The following is an 8,266-nucleotide window of genomic DNA, read 5'->3' as shown; positions in this document are numbered from 1 at the left end:
ACAAACAAATTAATTAAACATAAGCACCAATAGTAAATCATAAAATAGATGGATACAACCTAAATTTAGCTAATTTTCTTTAAGGTTTCACATTAGTGTGTTATATTCTACAAATTGAAGCATAATAACAAGTAACATCTCTTAAGCTCCAAAAAGACTGCAACTTTTCACAAAATTCAACATTACAGGCAAAGGCAATAGCTAACTAGATAAGAAATTTAGTGAAATTTGCAGTGATTTTAACAAATAATACCAGTAAAAGACATGTAAACTAAAAAACTCCAAGCAAATAAAGTTACAACCTGTACAAACATAAGCATAGGATACAATCAAGATTCTTAAAAACAAAATTTTTATCCAAAAGGATACTATCAAACCTTTGGTCCTTGTAACACATAGCCATCAACCTCTATAAACTAGGCCTCTATAAACTATGTGCTGTGATCAAAGCATAGGATCAACATACAAACAAGTATGCCAGTGCCTGATAGCCTACATCAATCACAAAACGCATCGAAGATGGAGGGGAAAAAGGTTAATCCGCACTCAATACTTTGTGTTCGAGCTGCTAATCCTTGGTGAAAAAAACAGGCCAACAATCTTTGCATTATCGAGAACTGGCGATAATGCGATTACAAGAGAACATTTTACATGTTGGAGAGTTACTTGTCATGGTGTTGCACCTAGAGCGAGCGCTGTCTCAACCTTTTGGAACAAAAGAAAAAAAAAGATCAAATTAATTTGCGATAAATTTATGAGTCTAATAACTAAATTAATTGTTGTATGTGAATCATTATCCCTGTTAAATGTTCTCCTAGAGTTCCTTCCATGCATGTTAATGTGCATGCACTAGGATCAGAACCTCATTGCTTTGATATCATCTTAAAGTCACTTTCACTACCAAAACTCCAGATTTATGGTGAGAGGGCCGAGAGAAATCATTAATACTCTTTAACATATCCAACTATGCTAATGAATGCATGTTTCAATGTATGAAGTTCAATTACAAGGAAGTGTGGGAAAGGATAAGAAACTATTAACAAGAAACAAATGCATGTTCTTTCATTTACGACACTTCAAGGTTCTTTAAGAAACCTTTAGCTGCAATTTTCTCCTACTGTAGAGTCTCCACACAAAATGATGCATACAAAACATCTGTCACCATGATGGAGCTTATTTTGTTATCTTTATAATAATGAAAGTATACTCAAGCTTCTGTAGAATATATGTAACTGCTCACCATCAACTATCAACTAAGTAAAGCATTGGCTATATAGAGATCATATCTTTCCAATCAGAGGCCAGCTTAAAAAATGGCTTTTGATGAACCCAAAAGTAGTCTAACTATTGCTAATGAGCTTACTATATAAGAGGCTTCATGGCCTTGATAAGGGAGAGACATGGTGAATATAATCTAAAATAGATACTTCGACAAGTAAAATCCTAAGTTAACAACATAATCGTAATAGTTCGAAATTTATGTCTCGATGAGACCTTTACCATCAAAACGTTAGTTTCAACCATATGAACATATTCTATATCACAAGTTTGTTGTCAATGCTTGGAATGCCTTTAGCAACTATATTTTTGACGGTTTACTTTTGCGCATAGTATCTTCAGTTGACAGATTTACCATCCAAGTTCCCGTATTAACAGAGTTAGGATATCGGCCTCAATCGAAAAGGATAACATGTAGATTAGATGTTTCTGGATGAAGATTCTATCTTGCAATTCGAGAAAATTTCTGAGCTGACTGATTTCATTTGGCAAAAAATATATAAGCACCGTCTTATATTTGACAGAAACAACCCAGATCATTGGGTGTTTTTGTCTGAAGCTTTATGCTAATAAAAAAACAAAACCCCGCATGGGTTATCTTAGATTTGACCAGAAAAAATACAAATACAAATGAATTAGAAATAAGAAATTAGAAGAAAAAAAAGAATTATTTTTGGGATTTTCATGCTTGACCAGCATTCAGAAGCTACAAGAGACCGAAGAATGGCCTAATGAGGAGTTCATTGCAAGATTTTTGTCCAGTGCGTTGTAGACCCAAATGTACTTATTCGTCAAAAACTCTCTTTCTAGCTAATTAAGCTGAATCCAAGAAGAAGATAAAGGATTTACCATGGACAAATAAGCAAGAGCGATTCAGCCACCATTTTTCTGAGTGAAGATGAACTCGAGCACGAACCCAATCACCGACAGCTGAAGAAGAGCTATGGCGATCGAATAAATCATCTCCCCTTCCAATTTCAGCTTCTCGAGAGGACGACCGCCATTAAAACCACCTTCAAAACTTAGAAAAAAAAACAAATTTAAAGGAGATTTCTCACCTCCAAGCAATTCTCCAATGCGGATGGGTAGATGTTTGTCAGCTATGCGAAGCAGGAGGGGGAAGTGAAAGAGGGATTAGAAATGAGGAGGCGCGAGATCTGAAGGAAACGCTAAACTTTCCCCGCTTTTCTCTTCGCTGCTATACGGAGATCCATTTCCGCGTAATTTTTTTTTCCGGCGAAATCAGGACTCTGGCAGCGGAAGACGGAGCCTCCTACAAATCCATCGTGGCGGCCATTTTTCCCCCTTCTGTTCTTTTTCATTTTCCGAATCAAACATCAGTTTTTGGGGCAAAACATACAACTTTCCAGTTTCCATGTGTCAGTTATTTTTACGACTCACTTTCTTTACTTTTTGGCCCGACCAAACAGCCCTTTATACGAGAGCATCTCCAACCCAAAATAGAATAGTTTTTACACTAAATTGATATAATTTTTACATCAAATCAATATTTCATCACCAATTCATTACATCAAATTTTACACCAAAAAAAATATTCCTTTTATAATTCTTATCTTCTAAAATTTTTTTCTATTTAAAATATTTAACAAATTATATAATATATAATTATATAATACATTACATATATTAAAATATAATAATATATTTTATAAATAAAATACAATATAAAAATAATACTTAATCAAATTAAAATATTACTTTATATTGTATTATTATTTATTACTAGTTAGATTGCACGTGCAATGCACGTGGTATTTTTTTTATAAATTTATAATTTTATTTAGAGAAATTTTTTTATTAAATTATTGAATGTAAGCAATGAATCAAACATATAGACATAAGCTAAAAATTCAATATTTGAACAATGAAATTACATTTAGTGATTGATTAGATGATAGTACCGTGATTGCATCTATAACGTGATCGAATATCATGTGCATTTAAAATAGAATAAAAATATCTTTGTTTATTAGTAGATCACGTGGTCGAATATCATGGTTATTTAAATTAATAAAAATAGAATAAAAATAAAAGAGAAAATAAAGTTTTTTTACGGAATTAATTATACACACAATAATCTCTCTTTCAAATAAAATATTATCATTATTTCCTTCAATCCAGACTGTCGCCACGTGATCTACTATTTGGGAGTTATAAACACATTGATCTAGTACAATATCTTTGTTTATTAGAATCTTGAAGTCTTTAAAAGATGTGTGATCATTCAATTCGCAAAGGAATTTTTCATATGAATTTATTTGCAATATGTCCATTAAATCTTTAGTTGTCGTTTGACTCATATTCATATTAACTTTTAGTTGTGGTTTTACTCATATTTATGTTATCTAACATTCTCATTCAATTTTATAGCTCATTCTCCGTACCATAGAAGTAAAACTGAAAGTATGAATAATTATTTTCTTGCAAAATTAGAGCAGGGAGATTATGATATATTTTGCTATGTACTTTAAATATAAAAAATATCTTTGATGCAATGTCCCTATCAAATCTTACCTCAAACAATATAAATGGAGAATGCTATTATAACTTACTTACCTGGAGCAATTATATTGTATATAGGACATATATAGTAGTATCATGTATTTTCTGGTTCTGACTGCAAAATACGCAAGAGTGGTAGTCCCATGTATTTTCTGTCTTTAATTACTTTTGTGATTAATGTTCTCTAATTACACGGGACTATTAGTCTCGTGTATTTTAAAAATGATTTTTATACAAAATTGACCTCTTTTGCCAGTCTTGATGGTGTGGCAAAAAATAGGTCAATTTTGTTAATTATTATGTAAAACAGTCGATTTTGCTAATATTTTTAAAAAGTGATCTTTTTAAAAATTCTCCTAAAATAAACTGTTAATTCAAAATATGAAATGGGCGGAAGACCTAACCGGTCTGGTGATTAATTGACCCATAAATAGGAAAAAAATAACAATTGAAATAAAATAATATTTAAATTGAATCTAACAAGAGACTCCACAGAATGAAGCATGAAATGGATCCAATAAATTATTAAAAGAGAATTAAAGAAACTAATTAAAAAAATATGAGATCGAGAGATAGAGGGAGAGAAGACCTCGCCGACATAAATTCTATTTCTCTTCGAGCGTGACATCAAAATTGGTGGATAATAAGCGAGGAGAAAAGTGAACAGAATAGGTAACAAAGTGGGTGTGCTTATATAAATAGGTTATTAAGATATTCGTCCTGAAATCTTAAATACATACATGTTAGTCTCTAACATCTTTGTAATTTCTCATTACAATTGTGACGCCCCTGTTTTCACACTTGGCTGCAGTCCAAGGTGAACCCAGAGATGTCAAACCCACCATGCACCTTCACTGTGCAATAACATATTTCACCAATTACAGTAATATCCTTTAGTGGAATCAAGTAGAAGTGAAGGTACAAAACAGGCAAATAAGGGAAATAAAAATACAATAGACATGACGTAGAAAGAAATATCTCATAATGATATCATGTCTCAACTATAATAAACTGAAATACAACTGATATACATCTAGAGTCTGAAATAACATGACATGTCTCAACATGGATCAACTAGAAATCATACTAAGGCGACATGCCTTAACAATATGAGTACAAACTCAAATGACTGAATGGAAACATAAGACTATTGTGGAGTCCATACTAGTAAAAATACGTGACGACGACTATGCAAGAACTCCGTCACCCTGCGACTCTCCGATGCTCTGAGCTGCTGAAAGTTTAAAATAAAATAAAAGGAAAAAAAACAACAATAAGAGCGTCAGAGCGCTACAGTAAGAACATCTCCGTCCGCCCCCAGGGGAAGGGTTACTACAAATGACGGAGGCTCTACCTATAAGCATAGTCTACCTAGATTATTTACCCCGTATCTAAGTAGAATTAATATTTAGAAACTTATAACTTGAGACGTGGTACGTCGAGCGAAATAATCCAAACAAGGAAACCCTCATGTATATACCGTATGTCTCAGGTAGTAAATAACTAAATATTAACTCTGAACTAAGTAATCAAAATATAATTGGAAATTAAAGCATCATAATAGACATCAGCATATGTATCTCGTGTACTCGTATAGCAAAGTATCTCAACAATGAGTAGAAACATTTTTGGCATCCGCCAAATACTCAGGTAAATAGTTTATAATATTATCATTCTGAACTTCTTCCAACTCATCGCATCACCGTGCGGATCGAAAAAAAATGAGTATCATCACATCATCGCGCGGATCGACAAATAGGTATCATCGCATCATAATGCGGATCGACAAGTAGATATCATCGCATCATAGTACGGATCGACAAATAGGTATCATCGCATCATAGTGCGGATCGACAAATAGGTATCATCGCATCACCGTGCGGATCGACAAATAGGTATCATCGCAGTCTCATTTGCGGTGTACTAACTCACAAGTAAATAGATCTCAATTCGTCATAATCCCCGTGGGATACTCAAATGCATATTTTGTCATATTCATTACTGTAAGTATAACATCGAGCGGCTCAAACTCCACGATCGCGTCACAAATGGCGCAAACAAACTCTAGAAAATAAAACTGGGCCAAACTGTCCAGTAAATTAATGATCAGGGTTACCAACTCCGACTATCTGCTGTATTAACTAATTGTGAATAGTAGCAGTACTTACTAATAGCAACAGTACTTTACGACTAGTATCCGTACTCATGAATAGTAACAGTACGTATGAATAGTACCGTATGCATGAATAGTAACAATATGTATAAATAGTACCCATACGTATGAATAGTGTCAGTACTTATGAATAGTGTCGTATGTATGAATAATAACCGTACGTATGAATAGTACCGTACATATGAATACTACCGTACATATGAATAGTAACAGTATGTATAAATAGTAACCATACGTATGAATAGTGTCAGTACTTATGAATAGTGTCGTATGTATGAACAGTCCGGTATTTATGAATAGTACCATACATATGAATAGTAATAGTATTTATGAATAGTACCGTACATATGAATAGTACCGTACGTATGAATAGTACCATACGTATAAAATAGTAACAGTATTTCCAGCGGTAGACATGTACGTATAGTTCTAGCTAGCAATATCATGTCTTTAGGAATTTGGTCTTATATTCTATTCATCAATTTTCATCAATATCAAGTTTTTTCTTCAATATCATGTATATTCATCAATTTTTATCAATATCATGTCTTTTCATCAATATCATGTATATTCATCAAGATCGAAATTTACTGGGGATGGGTTCGGAAAGAGATGAACTTGCCTTTCTTGATCTCTGAAATTGGAATCCCTATCTGTTCCTGCTTTTCGAATTGCCAAAATCTCCTTCTTCTTTCCCTTTCTTTTCTTCCTCTCTCTCTTTCTTTCTCTCTCTTTCTCTCTCATTCTCTTTCTTTTCTTGCTCTGTGTTCTTAAGCTCTCCTCCCCCCTCCTTATATAACCCTCTAAATTAATAAAAAAATTAATTTGGTTGTTAGCACAGTAGAAATTAGGCAGGGGTAGGTGAAATAGGAAAAAGAGAAAATATATATATATATATATATATAATATTTTATATTATTTTAAAAATAGGATTTCAGACTTCGTTCTCGGAAAGCAATGAAAATTTACCCATAGTACCATCTCATCATTATAAGATCAATGGTGTAAACCTCATATACATATGATCAATATAAAAATTATTAAAAATACAAATACAATGGATGTCAATAGACGTGATACCGTCTCAAAATATTGTTTCAGTCTCCGTCATCAGAACTCAATGAAACTTTACCCACAACACGTTCTTGACATTCTAAGATCAATGACGTAAATCTCGTACCCATCTGATCAATAGAAAATTTTCTAAAAATAAAATAGTATCAGTTTTCAGTAGACTCGCGATACCGAGGCTGAAACTTCAAATCGATCTCAAATCGATCTCAAATCGATTCCAATCTGTTCCATTCATCCCAAAATGATCACCAATCATAATAAAACTCATTTATTATCATTTATAATAATATTTTCAAAATTTTTGGGGTTTTACATTCTTCCCCCCTTAAAAGAATTTCGTCCTCGAAATTCCGCAATCGTATCTTAGAGATTAATAATATGAGAAAAGCACATTGAGGGAATAATCCAGACAAGGAAACCCTCACATACACATCTCGTATCATTAATCTCTAGATATGAAACAAAAAAAATATCTACACTTAACAATCTAGAATACAAATACTCTCACTTAACCCCTAATTAAGCGAAACTAGTACGTCGGGTGAAAAATCCAAACAAGGAACCCCCCATATATATACCATATGTTTCGAATGATTAGGAGCTAAGTGTTAATACCCTCATTCTAGCATTAAATATAAATATGACCATATAAATACTCATAAACACAAACAAGTCATAATCAATCAATTTTACCTGCTCAAACAGGTGTGGGTAGTCGCGATGCATATCCTCTTCGCACTCCCAAGAAGCCTCCTCAGCTCCTTTCCAGTTCCATTGAACTTTAACTAAAGGAATCACCTTATTTCTTAGTCTCTTGTCCTCTCTAGCAAGGATGTAAACTGGCACCTCAATGGTGGAAAAATCTGTCTGAATCTCGATCTCAGATGTATCGATCACCCTCTGCTGCTCCTCGTCGCGTAGGTACTTCCAGATGTATCGATCACCCTCTGCTGCTCCTCGTCGCGTAGGTACTTCTTAAGCATCGACACATGAAATATATCGTGCACACTTGACATCGATGCTGGAAGATCTAGTCTATATGAAACCGCTCCAACACGCTCGGTAATCCGGAATGGTCCAACATATCTCGGGGCAAGTTTTCCTCATCTGCCGAATCGTTGAACGCTTTTCATTGGTGATACTTTTAACATAACAAAATCTCCAACATGAAACTCCAAAGGTCGTCGTCTTTGATCTGCGTAGTTCTTCTGCCGACTC

General features: G+C 33.6%; 1 long non-coding RNA gene across 1 annotated transcript; it reads right to left on the bottom strand.

The window, feature by feature from the left end:
• LOC109850895 lies at positions 261–2,622 on the bottom strand. Its single transcript, XR_002249607.1, has 3 exons — positions 2,337–2,622; positions 2,128–2,259; positions 261–705 (listed from the first exon to the last, which is right to left on the bottom strand). It is a non-coding gene; the product is annotated as an uncharacterized LOC109850895 (long non-coding RNA).

The sequence above is a fragment of the Asparagus officinalis genome, chromosome 7, assembly GCF_001876935.1.
Source record: "Asparagus officinalis chromosome 7, Aspof.V1, whole genome shotgun sequence".
NCBI classification, from domain to species: Eukaryota; Viridiplantae; Streptophyta; class Magnoliopsida; order Asparagales; family Asparagaceae; genus Asparagus; species Asparagus officinalis.
Note: the sequence above shows the minus strand (reverse complement) of the source record. Positions and strands in the feature narration are given on the sequence as shown.